This window comes from Chrysemys picta, chromosome 12, assembly GCF_011386835.1.
Source record: "Chrysemys picta bellii isolate R12L10 chromosome 12, ASM1138683v2, whole genome shotgun sequence".
NCBI classification, from domain to species: domain Eukaryota; kingdom Metazoa; phylum Chordata; order Testudines; family Emydidae; genus Chrysemys; species Chrysemys picta.
In genome coordinates, this window is record NC_088802.1 from 41,216,470 (window position 1) to 41,235,644 (window position 19,175).

Below are 19,175 nucleotides of genomic sequence, written 5' to 3' on the forward strand. Positions count from 1 at the left end.
TCGAGATACAAAAGGAGTGCTTAAGGACGATAAAGTCATTGCGGAAAAACTAAATGGATTCTTTGCTTCAGTCTTCACGGTTGAGGATGTTAGGGAGATTCCCAAACCTGAGCCGGCTTCTGTAGGTGACAAATCTGAGGAACTGTCACAGATTGAAGTGTCACTAGAGGAGGTTTTGGAATTAATTGATAAACTTAACATTAACAAGTCACCGGGACCAGATGGCATTCACCCAAGAGTTCTGAAAGAACTCAAATGTGAAGTTGCGGAACTATTAACTAAGGTTTGTAACCTGTCCTTTAAAATCGGCTTCTGTACCCAATGACTGGAAGTTAGCTAATTTAACACCAGTATTTAAAAAGGGCTCTAGAGGTGATCCCGGCAATTACAGACCGGTAAGTCTAACATTGGTACCGGGCAAATTAGTCGAAACAATAGTTAAGAATAAAGTTGTCAGGCACATAGAAAAACAAACTGTTGAGCAATAGTCAACATGGTTTCTGTAAAGGGAAATCGTGTCTTACTAATCTATTACAGTTCTCTGAAGGGGTCAACAAACATGTGGACAAGGGGATCCAGTGGACATAGCGTACTTAGATTTCCAGAAAGCCTTTGACAAGGTCCCTCACCAAAGGCTCTTACGTAAATTAAGTTGTCAAATTAAGTTGATAAAAGGGAAGGTCCTTTCGTGGACTGAGAATTGGTTAAAAGACCAGGAACAAAGGGTAGGAATTAATGCTAAATTCTCAGAATGGAGAGGAGTAACTAGTGGTGTTCCCCAAGGGTCAGTGCTTGGACCAATCCTATTCAACTTATTTATAAATGATCTGGAGAAAGGGGTAAACAGTGAGGTGGCAAAGTTTGCAGATGATACTAAACTGCTCAAGATCGTTAAGACCAAAGCAGACTGTGATGAACTTCAAAAAGATCTCACAAAACTAAGTGATTGGGCAACAAAATGGCAAATGAAATTTAATGTGGATAAATGTAAAGTAATGCACATTGGAAAAAATAACCCCAACTATACATATAATATGATGGGGGCTAATTTAGCTACAACAAGTCAGGAAAAATATCTTGGAGTCATCGTGGATAGTTCTCTGAAGATGTCCGCGCAGTGTGCAGAGGCAGTCAAAAAAAGCAGACAGGATGTTAGGGATCATTAAAAAGGGAATAGAGAATAAGACTGAGAATATATTATTGCCCTTATATAAATCGATGGTACACCCATATCTCGAATACTGTGTACAATTTGGTCTCATCTAAAAAAAGATATACTGGCACTAGAAAAGGTTCAGAAAAGGGCAACTAAAATGATTAGGGGTTTGGAACAGGTCCCATATGCGGAGAGATTAAAGAGGCTAGGACTCTTCAGCTTGGAAAAGAGGAGACTAAGGGGGGATATGATAGAGGTATATAAAATCATGAGTGATGTGGCGAAAGTGGATAAGGAAAAGTTATTTACTTATTCCCATAATCCAAGAACTAGGGGTCACCAAATGAAATTAATAGGCAGCAGGTTTAAAACAAATACAAGGAAGTTCTTCTTCATGCAGCGCACAGTCAACTTGTGGAACTCCTTACCTGAGGAGGTTGTGAAGGCTAGGACTATAACAGCATTTAAAAGAGAACTGGATAAATTCATGGAGATTAAGTCCATTAATGGCTATTAGCCAGGACAGGTAAGGAATGGCGTCCCTAGCCTCTGTTTGTCAGAGGATGGAGATGGATGGCAGGAGAGAGATCACTGGATCATTGCCTGTTGGTCCACTCCCTCTGGGGCACCTGGCATTGGCCACTGACGGTAGACAGGATACTGGGCTAGATGGACCTTTGGTCTGACCTGGTACGGCCATTTTTATGTTCTTATCTCTTACTATGTCTTTGCATCTTGCACTGATCAGGTCAGCGTACTGAACAGAGCATTATGCAATGTACTTGAAACTCAAACACTATCCCAAATTTGGCTGCTGCCTATCGCTTTGGGATGGGAAGAAACAATTGTCACCAGTGTAGTGGGGAGGTAGAACACTACTTTTGCTCTGACATGCTAGTGGTACAGCACATAGATCAAGTAGTTATGGACCAGTCCAAATCCTGGCTCCCAGGAGCATATTCCTCTGATGTCACATTTTGTTGACACCATAAAAAGAGCCACCGCAGAAGGCACCATCAAGTTATTATAGCCAATGTTTTGCCTATAGGTCTCCCCACCAGTTAGAATCAGTGAAATCAGCATTTTGCCAGCAGAACAAGCTTCAAAGCTGGTTCAACCAGAAACACTGACAGTGTTATTGCAGTGTCAAGGTAACAGACAAAAACCAGATTGTAAGTGAACAGAAGGTTGATCAATCAAGTTAAGCACAAACGTCTCAAAATTTTCCCACTAGCCAGGGCAAGCAACATGCGTCTCTAAAAAACCCTTTATCATACATGAAATCCACAACCAATTTTTTGTTTGCTAAAGATTTTACAGAATGCACCAAACTGGGCAATGCCTATTTTGAAGGGTTCCATTTATCCATTATGTTGAAAAAGGATGTCCCCTGGGAAATGTCCCCAAGTGCAAGTTCTATAGGATTTCACCAAGACAAAGCTGTGATGATTGCCCAGGATAGGATTCAGCACAGACATATGGGACACTCAAAGGACACCCTATCATTTATCTTGTCTTTCAGATTTTAATCTTCTACAAAGGTCACCAAGGTAGGAAAATAAACTGCCAGGGGCAAAGCTCAAAAGCCTCAGAATATTTGTTTTTCCCCTCACGGCTGAGTTTTCAGACAGGGATAACATCACATCACTGGCTTATAGACTTCAAGGGACAGAAAAGCAGACTGAAAACCTAGTTAGGATTTATTTGAAGAGCTCTGTAGAGTGTGTCAGCCTTGCCCACTGCAGGTGTAACCCAGATATGATCACAGAGATTAAGCAACTGGCAGGGAGGAGGAATGTGTGGAAAACTGGACATCAAGTCGAGTTCTGCTCCTTTCGGCAACATTTGGACCATCATTTCCTCAGCCCTTTATCATTCACCACATCAAGTTACAGCCTTATAAGAGACAGGATTCAATCTGTTCAGGAGGGCAACAGCTGAACATACTAATGATCACCCACTACATTCCTATGCTTCCCTGGCAAGGAACAGGTTCAAGGAATCAGCACTCTGCACGCCATGACCCACCTCTGCTGACCAAAAAGCCTGTTGATTTCTCACAAGGCACAGAGGCAAACATTTCTCTAGCAATTCCTTACCAGCTTGCAGTCAAAGTTACCAGTTCCTGGCTTGAGACAGGCACTTTCTTTAGTACTGGATCACTGGGTGGAAGACACATTGCATCCTGTGAATGCAAGTACAAGCCACATATTAAAGATTCATCATACCAGTCCTTAAAGTAAACTTGGATCCTTCAATTTCATTAAAGCAGATGTGAAAGTGCTGAGCCTCAGAGAGTCAGAATTCCACAAAGGAAGTTGTCTTTTTCAGACAGGGATAACTTAGCATCATCACTAGCTCAGCACTCAGACTAGAGATCTGCCCAGCAGGAGGCCAAAGGACATTCTTTGCAGCTGTTTACTTGTCACCCACTCAAGAGTAGGCATCCACACCCCCAAGATTTCTCATTCTAAATCCTTGCTTACAGGAACACCAACTTAAAGTGTTACCTATAGTTACTAAAATGAAGAAAAAAAAAAAGAAAAAGAAAAAGAGAGTACCACTTCCCCAACCCCCTCCCAATTTGGGCCCTTTGTATGATCAAAATTGGGTGATTAGTGTCAGTTTCCCCTGCGTGCGAGACAAGGCTGTAAAACTACATGCTGGCAGGGACAAGAAGGGGAAGGTCCCTTACCTGAAGCTACTTTAAAATTCATTTTTATTTGCTGTATTTCAAGCCAACAGCATCCCTCTTGGCTCAACCTTTTCAGTGCTCATGGCCGGATGCTAGTTTTGGGGCACCTCCACCAGCCACATACAGAAATACATGCTCTACAAAATGGTGTCCTCCATGTGATGTTGTCACATACAACGCGTGCAGGGTCACGCTGCACAGAGGACACCATTTTCTAGAGCAGGTCTGCTGTGTAGTGGACACATTTGGGGGCCCCAGTTGGACTACCCTGCGCTACGTTAAGAACTTATAAGAACGGCTATACTGGGTCAGACCAAAGGTCCATCTAGTCCAGTAGCCTGTCTTCCAACAGTGGCCAATGCACCAGAGGGAATGAACAGAGCAGGTAATCATCAAGTGATCCATCCCATCGCTCATTTCCAGCTTCTGACAAACGTTATGTGGAAATATTGTAACACTCCCCCCCCCCCAACTCTCATACAGGAAGAATCCACCAGCACTTTCTGTAAGACATTTGAGGGCTTATTACATGAAATACACTTGGACATATAGAAAATAAACTATTAATACATCCTTTGGAGGTGCCTTTAGCTTTTATATTCCCTGTTGAGTCATCACTTGGTGATTCTGATCTATGCCTCCCCTCCAGCCAAAGAAAGCTTAAAAAGGCTTCAGCGTAAGTCCAGATCAATGCACAGACTAATTATTTATTCTTTCACTAGCTCTATTCCTTTAACAAATATATTTGTGGGATGAGCTGCATCTCCATAGCAGAGAGTCACCTAATCCCTCCGTACTCCATTCTCCCACTCACCTTTGACTGTCACAGCACCCAGCTGTCCAGCCTAGCACAATGACAGACTTAAATGCCCATTCATGGAACGCTACCTTTCAACTTGTGGTCTTTGATAGCAAAGGGGTTTGCACTCAAATGTCTACTGCAACAAACCAGCAGCCAGGACAGGTGGGAGGGAGAGACAGAATAATTACAATAATCAAGCATTGCACTCATTAGCTCTAGGGATCACAACAGTGTCATCCAAAACCACTGAATAGAGCAGCCTTGCCTCCATTTCCCAACAACAATGAAAGGGACATTGACAGCACAAGACAGATGCTAACATGCCTCACCATTGTGCAGATGAGCAGACAAACACAGGCTGATCAAAGGAATTTTCACCTTCGTTAGAGACTCATGGGTGGTTAGTGGGAGGGATACTCTCATCCAAAAGCCTCATTCTTGATTTCCAAACAGAAAGAGGTGCTGTACCCTGGGAATTTAAGAACAGGTCACAGGGTTAGGGTTAGTCAACATACAATCAGACAAGCTTTCATTTCTGGGTTTCCTTAAATCAACTTTGCAGTGCTGAGCTTCAGAGTCACAACTCCACAAGTGAAAAGATCCTTTTCAGACAGGGATAACTTTGTATCATCACCTGCTCAGCTTTCAAAACAGTTAAGACCCGTACCAAGCAAAGTCGGTGTGTGCAAAGCCAAAGGTTCTATTCTAACTGTATCTGTTCCTTTGATCGCCATGCTCTCCACCCCATGTGACGACACCTGGTGGCATCAGCAGAATGCACCTTCAATAGCACTCATTTTCTTTATTGGACATTTCAGTTAGAGGTTGTGTTGTGCAAAGGCATTGCAAGTTCAGCATGAAGGCTGTTTGTTAGCCAAACTCATCACCCACTCCAAAAAACAAACAAATCTTTCTAGTATCAGAGTATTGCTTTTGTAGTAGAATTCACACCAGAACTGCTCAGAGAAGCGCTTCACACTGACGGGAAAGTCAGCTTAAAAATAAATCAATCACTTTGTTCTGTCACCGCTACCAGAACCCCTTAAGATTAGTCGGAATGAAAAGAGTAAAGGAGAAATTTATTTACAGTAGACGCTCAGTGTTATGAACACCTCGGGAATAGAGGCTGTTCGTAGCTCTGAACAAAACATTATGGTCGTTCTTTTAAAAGTTTACAACTGAACATTGATTTAAACACAGCTTTGAAACTATGTTTAACACAGTACTGTACTACATTTCTCCCCCCCTCACCCCCCCATATCTTTGCTACTGCCAGACTGTGTCCTTCCCGTTTCAAATGAGGTGTGTGATTTACGAACTGAATAGTCACTCTGGTGTTCGTAACTCAGATTCGACTGTACCTTTTAAAAAGCTTACACTGTCCATCATAGACACATGCAGCATATTATACTGTTAGCTGTACTGTTTACCCAAATAATCAGTTAAGGCAATGGTTCAAACCTTACTGAAGTGAATGAAAAGATCCCTATAGACTTTAAAGAACACTTCCAAAATCTCTTGGTTTTCCCTGTTTGTGCAATTCTCCCACATAGCAGGAGAGAAACACACCATATACAATTACACGTTCATGTTTTGCAGAACAGCCGTATTTAGCAAGGGCAGTCAGCAGAACCTGACATAACTTAGCTTTGTTATATTGACTGGATTTCACACTGACTGTTTCATGTTAAGAGAAACCAAAAGAGACTTTAAGAACACCATGCAACCCAAAAGCCTGTCCCTTCCACCAACAGTAGTTGGTCCAACAAAAGGATATTACTTCCCCTACCTTGACTTCCTGTTAAGGTGTCAAAGAAGTGCATAAAATGCTAAAGTTTGAGCAAGGAAGGGAACAGACTCTCAGTCTCTGTTCCTTGGGGGAAACCATTCCCTTTAGAAGTAAAAATTCTCAGACATTTCCCATGAGCTACCAAGACCAGAAGTGCTTTTCAGTTTACAGCCAAAAGGAAATGACTTCAGCAACAATAGCAGGATTCAAGCTGTCCCTTCAAAGTAGGCAATAATATACAGGAGTCATTGAAACAGAATATCTGAATAGGAGGTGTCCCCTTGAGCCACAAACCTTAACATTCATGTGACATATGCACACCCCAGACGCATTTAGCACAGATGCCATTAGCGATGCCCATTGGGTAGAATCAGGAACCACTATGAGTGCATATACAGTTACGCAGAGAACCCTAGAGTAGTTTAAGGCAGTATCCCCCAACTAGGGGCTGAGGGCCCCCAGGCAGGTTTCAGGGCCATCATGCTTATGGCTGGTGTTAGACGCCCTAGGGCCCAGTGCAGAAAGCCAAAGCCCCATCACACAAGTTTGCAGCCCAGAGCTGAAGTCAAAGCCTGAGCAACTTATCTTCACAATGCTCCCCGTGGCATGGGGCCCAGGCAGTTGCCCTGCTTGCAGGCCAGCCCTGGCTTTTATATGCAGGAAAACAGTTGCTGTGGCACAGGTGGGCCATGGAGTTTTTATAGCACATTGCGGTGCCTCCAAAAGAAGAAGGTTGCGAACCCCTGGTTTAAGGGACAACTCAATGGCCCAGCAAGTCACATGACCTAGTAGGGGTGGGTTTTAAACTTGAATTACACCAAGACTTCGGGTGCCTCAGCCCAGGCTCTTGAATGAAGCTCTCCAGAGGCAAGTATCAGGGGGTAGCCGTGTTAGTCTGTATCTACAAAAACAACAAGGAGTCTGGTGGCACCTTAAAGACTAACAGATTTATTTGGGCATAAGCTTTCGTGAGTAAAAACCTCACTTCTTCGGATGCATCCGAAGAAGTGAGGTTTTTACTCACGAAAGCTTATGCCCAAATAAATCTGTTAGTCTTTAAGGTGCCACCAGACTCCTTGTTGTTTTTCCAGAGGCAGGGAAGGGGGAGCTGCCAGATGACTGTAGAGCAGTTTTCCCCTGTGCTGCACTGTCATTTAAGCTGCCCACTTACCAGGACTCAGCAGGGTGCTGCTGGGCTTTCCTTCCTCCCTCATGCTTTAGGCAGGGACCTGCAACAGGGGAAACCAGAGGGGTTAATTGGGGCATCTTATCACCAGCCGCTTTCCCATACCCAGCTGGGCCAGTAGCTTCAGAGGAACAGGGGCAATTGACAGAGGGGCACCCGGGCCCTAGTCACTCCCCCATCGGGGAGGAGAGAACAAGCTAGAGGCAGCCATGGGACTTGCGGCCAAAGATCTTCCGCACAGGCTGACGGGGAAGGGGGCAGCACTTACACCACCAAAGCGACACGCTGACCGGGCACCAACCCAACTGATACACCGCGGGGCGATGCACAATTGCCACCCGCTCACATATCACGAGACCGCGTCTGCCTACAAGTCGCCGTTACCGAAGATGGCATCGGATCCTGCCACAGTCCGAATCTAGTCACCACCAGTTCACCCGCCACTCCACCGGCTGCGAGCGGAAGAGACCGCAACAGCCGGAAGTGTCCCGCCCTATCCACTGCAAGTCTCGTTTCATCTCTCGCGAGGCTGAGAGGGGATTGTGGGAAATGTAGTTTTTTCGTCTGGCCCGCTAGTGCCTCTGAGGCTTCTTTGGAGGGAGGCTGAGTCTTTGGAGGGAGTGGCGGTATTTTCATCCGAAGAAGTGGGCTGTAGTCCACGAAAGCTTATGCTCTAATAAATTTGTTAGTCTCTAAGGTGCCACAAGTCCTCCTGTTCTTCTTTTTGCGGTATTTTCATCGTACAGCCCGCTTGGTCTCCCGGGTGTTTTACACGCTGCTGCTCCATGGGGCAAGCTGCTAACTTTGTTAACAATGAGCTTGCCTGATGGGAAAGCCAGATTCTGCCCAGGATTACACCGGCCTGGGCAGTCAGAAGCAATGGGGCTGCACATCAGATCAGAATTTGATTAATTTCTTTCTCCCACTCCTGTCTTGGTGCTTTCTTCCATGCTAAATGCTCTACCTAGCAGAGTTCACAAAGCTGCCTCCATATCTCCATTTGAGCCCTTCCTGAAAGTATTATTATTCCTCTTTGTACAGCCACAGCGCCAGAGGGAACAGGCGCCACTGGATTAGGTATCGTACACACACAGAATAAAAGTCTGTGGCAGAAAGTACAACAGTGCTTGTTGGAAATTTGACTAATGGGCATTAAAGGCTGGCATCAGTGGTGGAGCACTATACCATATAGAAGATGATAGCTAAGGTGAGACTAAATGACGAAAGACCCAAAGCCTCACCCCCTTTGTGAAGGTAGGGTTACCATACGTCCTCTTTTTCCTGGACATGTCCGGCTTTTCGGCAGTCAAACCCCCGTCCGGGGGGAATTGCCAAAAAGCCGAACATGTCCGGGAAAATGGCGGCTCTGCTCCTCCCCGACTCTTCGGCTCTGTTTAAGAGCCGGGCTGCCCGAGCGCTACCGGCTTCGGGCAGCCCCCGTGCCTCCGGACCCTGTGCCGCCGGAGCCCGGGCGGGGAAGTGCCCGGCTGGGGGCGCAGGGTCCGGAGGCATAGGGGCTGCCCAAAGCCCAAGCGCTACCGGCTTCACGGTTTGCCGGGCAGCCTCCAGACCCTGCGCCCCCGGCTGGGCGCTTCCCCGCCCGGGCTCCAGCTGCGCTGGGGAAGCGCCGGCTGGGGGCGCAGGGTCTGGGGGCTGCCCAGCAAACCCTGAAGCCGGTAGCACTGGGGCAGCCCTTTCCCCCTGGCTGGGAGTGGGAGGGAGGAGGGGGCGGAGTTAGGGTGGGGAAGGGGCGGAGTTGGGGCAGGGCTGGGGTGGGGAAATGGGCGGGGCCAGGGCCCGTGGAGGGTCCTCTTTTTTTATTTATGAGATATGGTAACCCTAGTGAAGGAGCTAATAACATAAATAAAGAATTCTCTGTGATGCCCGTCTCTAAATTCCCTGTTACATCTTGTCTTCTCTACACTGTAAGTTTCTGTGACAAGGATTGTCTAATTTTGGATTTAGAACAGAGCCATGCTTCCTGTTGGCACTTAACAAAGAAGAAATACAATAATAATAAAGAATGAAACAAATTCAAACCCCGGGCTTGGTCCTGATCTCACATATACTGCTGTCACATTGGTGTAACTCCACGCCAGCTGCACAGAAACCACAGCAATAGTACACTATAGATAGATGGACAGATCTGATTAGATGTTGGTGAGTTTCTCCTGATTTACATGGATGTGAGTTCAGAATCAAGCACTAGTGCCTCTGTGAACACAGTATTACCATTACCGGTTATTAATGGCGTTTGTTGAATCTTCAACAGTTAATAATAAAAATATGATCATACTTAGCATTGATACAGAGCTCTGCATCTCCAACAGGCAGTACCAGCCTTAATTTTAAATGGCTAATTAGCTAGAGGTTTTGGATTAATTAGAGATTAATTAGTAAGTGTGTGTATAATACTTTGAATATGTAATGCATGCTATAAGTGGTCTGATTATCATTTATTATTAAAAGATGCTATAAAATTAGTAGGGCACCACTCAACCCATGAATTGTAACAAATTTTAAATAGCCAAAATGTATACTGCTCTAAAAGAAACAAATGGAACAAAAGCAAAAGTAGCAAGTATACAAAGTATCCATTTCTACACCTCTGGGGTTTATCTGCTCATGCATAGATGCTATCTTTAACCTGCAGGTGTATAATCTTTAACACAGGAAAAACCCTGAGCATCTTCCCTACATTAGAAATCAGAGCCCCCCGCCCTTTCTTAGGAATCCTCCCTTTCCTCCATCCCCCCAGGAAGCACAGTGCTGGTGGAAGCCCTAACGAATGACCTCCTAATTATTACTAATGTTACAATAGTTTGCTGGGGACTGTATAAACACCCTGAGGGAGAGTCCCTGCTCCAAAGAGATTGAGAGAAATAAAGCGTGGGAAGGGAAATGGAGGTGAAGTCAGCTGAGGTCCCACAGCTGGTGAGTGGTAGATGTGGGAACAGAACCCAGGTCTCACAGACCATTTCACTAACCACATGACTGTACTGCCTCTGGATGTCACCCTCTGTCTAACCAGAGGCCTTACACAGCATGGGCACCAGCCATTCACTCTTACCCACCAATGCCCCCCGCCCCCACCAATTACCTGACTCGGAGAAACCATTTCCAGGGATGAGACTGGAGTTCAGTCTCCATGTCCATTCAGTGCTCAGCCTCTCTGCAGAGGGTGCCAGCTAGTGCCAGTTGAATGGTGCTTCTGTGTGATGTGGGCACCAGCCTATTAGGTGCTGGACTGAAACCCATCAACTCAATCTCTCTGTCTCCCCTTTTCCCATCACCATTTATCATTATAGGTGATTGAAACATTCTGTAAACTTTTATCCACTTTCCCACAATGAGGGTACATTTGTCATCCCAGTTATTAAAACACCCCAAAACCCCTAAACCGGCCAACCAAACAAAAACCCTTAATAAATCAACCATAAAAAACAATAAAGGTGAATTAATAAAAAATTGTCAAAGCCTAAAAAACTAGAAGCCTACATGAATTAATTTTGCTAAATAGCAAGTAAGCAAACCAACACAATAAATAAGTGCCACAATATGTACTTAGGCCCTTTATCTGAGATGAGTGTCATTCACGGTAATTATTTAAGCTTCTACACTCACATTGAAGCAAAAAATGTTCCAGGGGCTATTTTGTAGAAATGAGAAAGTCTCTGGTTACAACCGTGCATCCACTCTTAAATCTTTGCTGGGTGACGGAGAAAGCTTTTTGTTTGTGTGAGCGGTGGAGTTTGTGGCTTAACAAAGTGAGAATTAACGAGGTTCCACTAAGCACATCATGCATTAGGTACCTTACATGTTTCATTGCTTATCTGCAAAGACTTGTGTGCTTACGAATCTTGACGCTTCCTTCAACTCTAGGGGGCGCTCATGTCAAACAAATCTCCAGTGGCAGAACTTTGCCTTACAATTGTAGTGTATGGAAAAGCCCCATAGAATTCAATAGAAAATGATAGCCTTTCTGTAGGCTTTATGAACCATTCTATAGAACTGAATAGAGAATTCTATCCCTGCTTAAAAAACTCTATAGTAGCCAGTACCAGATGTTGCATAGGAAGGGCAAGACACCCCATAAAGGACAATTATGGAATAATCTGCGCATCGGGGAAGATTTTCCCTAACCTCTGTCAGTCAGGAGTCGGTTTATGCCCTGGAGCATTGGGATTTATATCTGTTACATATTTCTATCCTGCCTCATGCAACGGTGGATGTTATCATCACTGTAAATATCTAACTCTATTCTGAATGCTAATAAGCTCTTGGCCACTGGAAGATTTTGTGCAAATGAGTTCTTCAGGTTAATTAGGTGCTGTGAAAAAACAAAAATTAATCAATTTCAACAGATAAGTAATGGGTTCTCCTGGATCAGTCATACAAATTAATGGCAGTCATCACTGTTTACAAAGCAGTTTGAGCTCTAGTTTGGGATACAATATTTCTGTGCTACTGCTGATCCCCAGCTCAGATGCCAGGGTGATGAGCAAGGTGTATGAGGGATGATCGATCGATCCATCCCAGGGGTAAAATAAAATCCTGTCTCCACTGAAATCAAGGGGAAAACCTCTGTTGATTTCAATGGGTCCAGGATTCCCCCAGAATTGCAGGGGAAGGTCGTCTTTCCAATATTGTTACCTGATCCCACTCTTCTAGCATAACAAGCATTTCCACCTGGGAAAATTTTCTTACTTACTAATTGTATCCATTGAATGATGCCACTCACTTTCCATCTCGGAGCCCTGCCCATCACAATCTTGCCTAGCAGCAAACGCCATGGGTACGTGAGGCTAGGAAAAGCAGAGCGTGCCTTGGATTTGAGACCGGCCACTGCGGTTACCTGCTTAAATATATGGCTAGGAAAAAAGGATATTGGAATTTATTTTTAAAAAGCCCCCCATTGCTCAATGTTTCCTGTGGGCAGCAATCTACAAATGGAGTCTATGAAAGAAAGTGGGAAGCAGAGTAGCTGAACAGACTGGAAGTCTAGTTTGTTACCTCTGCTCTTTGTGTTCTCAGATTTCAGCCTATTGCTGGGCATATCAAGTTGGCCTTAGGTATATGGCTGGGGGCCAGATCCCAGTAATTCAGGTATTATTAGACCATGAGGAGGAAAGACCTTTATGTTACCGAGTTGTACTAAAGAAAGCGCAAGATGAGTCACTCAAATCTAATTCTCTGGAGTCACTAGAGGTTCAAATAAGGTGATACAAAGAAGTGCCCCCCCCCCCGAAAAAAACAGAACACAATGGACAGAAATTATACCCCACCTGCACAGGACAAGGCATACTGCAAAGTAAGGCCCTGTGACCGAAAGCACTCCCATATTCACACCCTACACATCATTGTAATAACCTTTGTGCAAAATATACCTCGTAAGGTCTCATTTGAAAACTAATAACTTGCTGGTCAATAATATCATGGTGAAATGTGTGCAGCAACAGTCTATGTAAAGTTATGAATTTCTCTGGTATGATGTTGTTAGCACATGTTCAAACCCACACAACCCCGACTAAGCAAAGATTGTTAAACAGATCGGTCCTAAACACAGACCTGTGTGTTTACCTCAGTTTACATATAAGTAGTAAACAGGGTTCTTGAGAAATCAAGGGGGGAACCGGTAGGAGACAAGGCAAATCTGCATTTCAGCATACACAGGGGAGAAGAAAGAGTAAGAAGCCACCTTCACCACCAGACTCCATAAAGTTGCCTTTGTTACTGTTTGTATAAACTTTGCTTTGAGGGGTAATCCTCAGAAGAATCCACTTCAAAGGGTGGCTGGACTATAAAAGTGAAAGACAAAAAACACCTCCAGGGATCTCTCCTGATTTCTGTCCCTATCTCTCTCTTCCCATCTCTCTCTTTCTCTCTCTACCCCCTGCCCCCACAAAATCAAAAGAATCAGCCCTTTCACTTTGGGGGGGATCCTGATCTGAGATTTTGGTCAGCAACGTTGCTAGCTTGTTTTAGTTTTAGCTACTAGAAAGTGTTTTATCTTTCTTTCTCTTGTAGCCATTTCTGACTTTAATGTCTTATACTTGTACTCACTTAAAATCTCTCTCTTTGCAGTTAAATGAACTTGTTTTATTTTTTTAATTAAACTAATTCAGTGTTGTGTTTCAACAGAACTGTTTAGGTAACTCCAGTTAAAGTAGCAAACAGTTGCATATTGACCCTTTACAGGGGCAACGGACCGCTAATATCTGAAGTGCCCAGGAGAGGGTCAGTGCAGAACACACATTTGGGGGGAATTCAGGACTGGGAGTATGTTGGGGCCACCCTGCCAGGCTGGTGGAAGCCAGAGTGTGACTGGAGTGCTGCTGACAGGCTGCTGGGATCAGAGCTATTGGGCCAGGGCTGTGGCTATACACACATACTCAGGGTATGACCTGCATGCTCTTAAGTTGTTTGTGAGTGGCCCAGGTTGGGAGATACAACAGCAAAGCATTCTGAGGCACCCAGGGTTACGGGGCAGGTGGTGACTCAACTTCTCACTGGTCTGGATTGCACCCTGGAATCAGACAGGCCCCAATTCAGCAAAGCCCTTAAATACAAATAACTTTAAGCGCACACTTAAATCCATCCCTTTTGATCAAGTCACGTAAGCATACGTTAAACTTTAAACATGTGTGTATGTGAATTGGGGCCTAACTGAGGGTAGAATTCAGCTGAGAACTGGGTGCACTGACTGATGGACCCCTTTGTCTCAGGGTGGAATATTAGTAAGGGCCTGGGCTGCAAACTTCAGATACAGATTCAAAAAGCAGAGTGGGTTCAGGAGTTCAATTTAGGCCCTTCACTACTGAGGGTTTGTACAGCGCTACAGCTACGCCATTGCAGCTGCACCACTGTAGCATAGCTGCTTCTACACCAACAGGAGAGCTTCTCCTGTCCGCATAGCTAGTCCACTTCCCCAAGAGGCAGTAGCTATGCCGGTGGGAGAAGCTCTCCCACCAACATAGCCCTGTCTATACAGGGAGCTAGGTCGGTACGATTATGTTGCTCAAGGGGGTGGATTTTTTTCACAATTCGTTATATTAATATAGGTCTGTAGTGTAGACCTGGCCTGAGACTGGAAACTGACCTCCCGCCTCACATCACATGTAAATGCCACCAGATAGCAGAAGAAATGAATGATTCACCCAGCCAGCCTATTATTTTGCTCACTTCTTCCCGCTGCGGCTCCACTCAGCCATTTGTGCACCCACCCTGAATGCAGTCTCCTCTGAATGCACTGTTGGGTGTATCTAGCTCACACAGAGGCATCGAGATACAACCTGAAGCCAGAAACCACTTGAATTTTCAGCTTCATGTCAGATGTTCCAGTCAGTCAAGGCAGCCAGGGTTTCAATATCGGTCAGATTGTATCAGCAGCTTGTCTTTGAAGGAGTAAATTATGACACGTGTACCCCAAATAAATCATTCCGATTACAAAAAATAAATACACATAGTGGGGACGCCCATGTGTACTGGTTGGACAATAACACTAGGGATCTGGATTTTCCACGGGTAAGGGACATAAAGAAAATTCCTCACCTGATACACAGCCATGTGCACACAGAGTATACAGACATGCAGCATGGGTGCACACATACCACCACACCCAGGGCTATCACTTTAAATGGCTGCCATGGCGAGATGGGCCAGGACTTGGAAGTTTAGATCCAGATCTGACCCTCCCTAGTGTTTGGGAGTGATCACATCAGGGAGTTGCTTGAGGCCCATCTCTGACCCACTGCAGATGTGTATGCGCAGTACATACATGCTTGGACACACAATATACCAGCACACACATGAAGGTGCACACACACATAGCCCATGAGGGAAATGTTCTTGCCTTTCCACCCGTCACACGACTCCTTGCCAGATGACATTTCAGGCCTTATAACATCCCATCACATCCAGGCCAGAGTCTGTGGCCCAGGCACCTCCTTCTCCCACATCTCCCTAATGCATCTGATACCTTCCCCACCTCATCCCTCCTGCAGAGTCACGGTTGATAGGCTCTCCACAAGAAGGATGCTACAACCCCCCCCCCAACCACTAAGTTCTTCTCTCCTCTGATTTCCCCGTGTGCCCTGTCATCTCAGGGTACGTCTACATGGCAAGCGGCAGCCTGGTGCTCTAGACCCAAGCGCTGAGACTCACTGCCCTGGCCTGCGGCTTGCTGTGTAGATGTACCCCCAGTGTCTGTCTGTTAGACCAGGGCATTCAAGTGTGCGTATTGTACAGCATCAAGGAGGGAAGCAGCCTGGAGAAGGCACTGGACAAGGGAGTTGGGAGACCCACATTCTATCCCCATCTTTGCCATTGACTCACTGTGTAGCTTTGGCCACGTCATGGTGCCGCTCTGTGACTCAGTTTCCCCATCTGTGTACTTCCCTTCTCTTTGTCAATTGCTTTGAGCTCTACAGATGGAAAGTAAAAAGAACAGGAGTACTTGTGGCACCTTAGAGACTAACAAATTTATTAGAGCATAAGCTTTCGTGGACTACAGCCCACTTCTTCGGATGCATGTTATCTAAAAGCTAAGGGCTAGATTTTTAAAGGTCTTTAGGTGCCTAACTCCCACTGCTTTCAATGGGAATTAGGGACCTAAATACTTACAAAACCGTAACCCTAAGTTTGTTCGCAAATAGCAATTACCCTACGGAGCCCATAGTGTGCTAGGTGTTGTGCAGAACAAACAAGATGGCTCAATATCTGCCCAGAGGTGCTTACAATCTCCTTTTAGCCATGATGCAATGAAAGGGGGTAACAAAAAAGTAGGGAGCATAATATATTAATACATTGTGTCTTGCCACACAAACTGAAGGTGCTGCTCAGGGCTGGGCCGGCCCTTGAAACCCAGGCTGCTTTCTGTCCATTTCACGCTAGCCGTCATTAGCATCCATGTCATGTTTCGTGTCAGGCCACAGCAACGTAAATGGCACTGAATAATAGCCGTAATGATAATAAAGAGAAGCAGCAGCAGTTCAGTTTACTGGCTGGCTTTTCCTCTGTTGACCCTGAAACGCCTCCTCTACATCTCAGCATCCTTTATCTCAAATGTGCAGGAATTCTTTCCTGTCAGGCCCTGGAAGGGATTTCAAACAAACAAACAGAGATTTGCAGCCAGTCAGATAATTAAAGTGAATTGGCCAAGTTCTAATTCCCTTTGTACTCGAAGCAGACATTTAAAAAGAGGAAAACAAGAAAGGAGGCTGCCAGTGGGGGAGGCCGGCCTGCTCTCTCCACCCCATCCCCCTTCCAACCTAAACGGTCTGAATTCTATTTTGCCTTCCTGCAGCCTCCCAGGGGGTGCGCTCGGTGCTCAGGTCCATACGCCTGCCTGATGCCCAGAGTCAGCTCATGTGGCCCGTATTCTGGGCTACACTGGGAGTGGGACTATGAGCCTGAGTCAGGGTGTAAAAAACACCCTGACACACCTATGCAGGCCATGGGCCCCTGGGAGTACCTGGGATGACGTGCCAGTTTACCCCTTTCTGGGGGCGGGTGGGAAGGGAATGGATGGACCCCTGGTCCCCCGCCCCCATGCACAAACTTTATGGCCAGTGCAACTGTGGTAGGGGGCGTTATTGCTGGTATAGGGCAGGTGCTAATTATACTACCTCCCACACACACACACACCTCCCCCTCGGGCAAGGAGGAATTGTAATTGACAGAGGTGTTTCCGAAGCATGCTTCCTGCAGAGTATTTCTTATATATCACCCCTTCCAAGGCCTATATAAATCAACAGTGGCCACTAAAGTGATATTATCCCCGGGGCATGCTCCAGTTTAATCTCTGAGGTGTAAGGATGGGGTTTGTCACCACCTCCTAAGCCCAGTCTGAATGGCCCAAACTCAGGCCAGGTGTAAATGGGGAAAACTCCATAGATATTGCATTTGGTTACACCAGGTCTGAATGTGGGACATCTTTTCACAAACCTTCTCCCACACGCTGGGTCTAGCAGTGATCAAGGGAGGCAGAGAGCCCTCCCCCCGCACCTCTACATAATCGCTCAGCGATGGCACTGCAGGAAAGCACCTCTCTGCTCCCCAGCATGCTGTGGCTGTGACGGGCTCTGCCCAATGAGCCGGTGCCACATGGCACCGTAACTGGGCCTAGTTTGCAGTGAGAGTGGCTGGCAGTGAGAACGAACCCATGACCCATTTTGCCCCAGGGATGGTGGAGCCTGGAATTAATAGAGAGACTAAAATTCAGTGCTGATGTCAAGAGTCGGCAGGTTTAGTGCAAACATACACTTGGACTGGATGGCTGCACAAGCTTGAACCACTCACCCCTTGTCCCAGCTGCCCTAGAGCCTCTGCCAAAGCAGGCAGGGGGCATTTGGAGTGGTTTATTTTATCCTGCTAAGGAAGATGGAGGTGGATTTTCCAGGTCATTACTTCAAACTGCTCCTCCTTGGCCTCCCCAAGTCCCAGTTCTCCAGACTCTGTCATGTGCAGACCAAACCAAGTGCTCCATTCTCATCCTTATACACCGCTGGTTTCCTATTCATTGGGAAGGCTCCATTCAAAACCACCCTCCTTGCCTTTAAAGACTTCCCTGCACTCACCTACAGCTTGTCTCATAGATGGAGTCTCTGTCTCTCTTCCTGCTTCCACCACTCACTCCTCACCCATCTCCTCTCTGTCCTTTCACTCAGGCTTAGCAATTGTGCAAGAGCCTTCTCCTCTGCAGCTTTTGCAATCTGAAACGGCCTCATCAGACTCCATGCCTCACAGCTCTCCGTCTCTTTCCAGATTTCAGCTGAAAACGTATGAACCAAACCCGGGCTGCAAATCCACGGAGGTTTGCCCAGGACAGTTCAGGTGCTTCTCTTTCCAACTGAACTACAAACACATTTATTGTTGTTTTCTTGTTGATCTAATAACTCTGACATTGCTAAAGGCTGAACAGTCTTCAGATGCCTTTGTATTTGCACATTGCAAGCACTTTCCTCCCCCCCCCCCCGCCCCCGTCCAGCTGGCATCTAAAACAGTCTTTGCTGCTGAAGGAGAGGAACACATATATAATGCGAGATGGTTGATCTTTTATGGCAGTCGTGTTTACTTGTGAGGAGAGAGGGGATAACTCAGAAGTGGCATCCTCCTCTCCTCACTCAGGGAGATAATGTCCCTAACAATCATCGCTCAGCATGTGTTCTTGATGTAGACAGTGCACTTCATGCTGGGTTTCTCAGCCCTTGCTCTCTTTCAGATGCTGCCGCTGACTTGCTGCATGGCTTTATGGGAGTCACTTCACTTCTGCTTCCCCATCAGTAAAATGAAGATTATGCTACTTTATGTACCTTGTAGGTTGGGGAGCTGTGAACCATTAGCTAATGGTTTTAAAGTATGTTGAGATCCTCAGGTGAAAGGAGCTAAAGAAGAACAAAGTATTTCTTATTAGTAGCACTTAAGTACTTTTCATCTGCAGATCTCACAGCATTTTGTTAAGGGAAGTCAGAATTGCTGGCTCCACTTTACAATAAGGGAAAATGAGATGGGGAGAAGTTAAGGGACTTGCCCAAGGCTCACAATAAC

General features: G+C 45.8%; 1 long non-coding RNA gene and 2 other non-coding genes across 3 annotated transcripts in view; all 3 read right to left on the reverse strand.

Annotated features, from left to right (window-relative positions):
- Positions 1–8,147, reverse strand: part of LOC101952156 (uncharacterized) — a 14,837-nt gene extending 6,690 nt beyond the window's left edge. Inside the window, exons 1-4 of the long non-coding RNA XR_002888153.3 lie at positions 8,013–8,147; positions 7,614–7,671; positions 4,983–5,122; positions 3,256–3,341 (exon numbers count right to left, since the gene is read on the reverse strand). This is a non-coding gene — a long non-coding RNA (uncharacterized LOC101952156). The remainder of the gene's footprint in view (positions 1–3,255; positions 3,342–4,982; positions 5,123–7,613; positions 7,672–8,012) is intronic.
- LOC112058988 (small nucleolar RNA R38) lies at positions 3,440–3,519 on the reverse strand. The gene has a single exon (XR_002888184.2). It is a non-coding gene; the product is annotated as a small nucleolar RNA R38 (small nucleolar RNA).
- On the reverse strand, positions 5,218–5,295 carry LOC112058989 (small nucleolar RNA R38). The gene has a single exon (XR_002888185.1). It is a non-coding gene; the product is annotated as a small nucleolar RNA R38 (small nucleolar RNA).
- Positions 8,148–19,175: the final 11,028 nt, after the last annotated feature.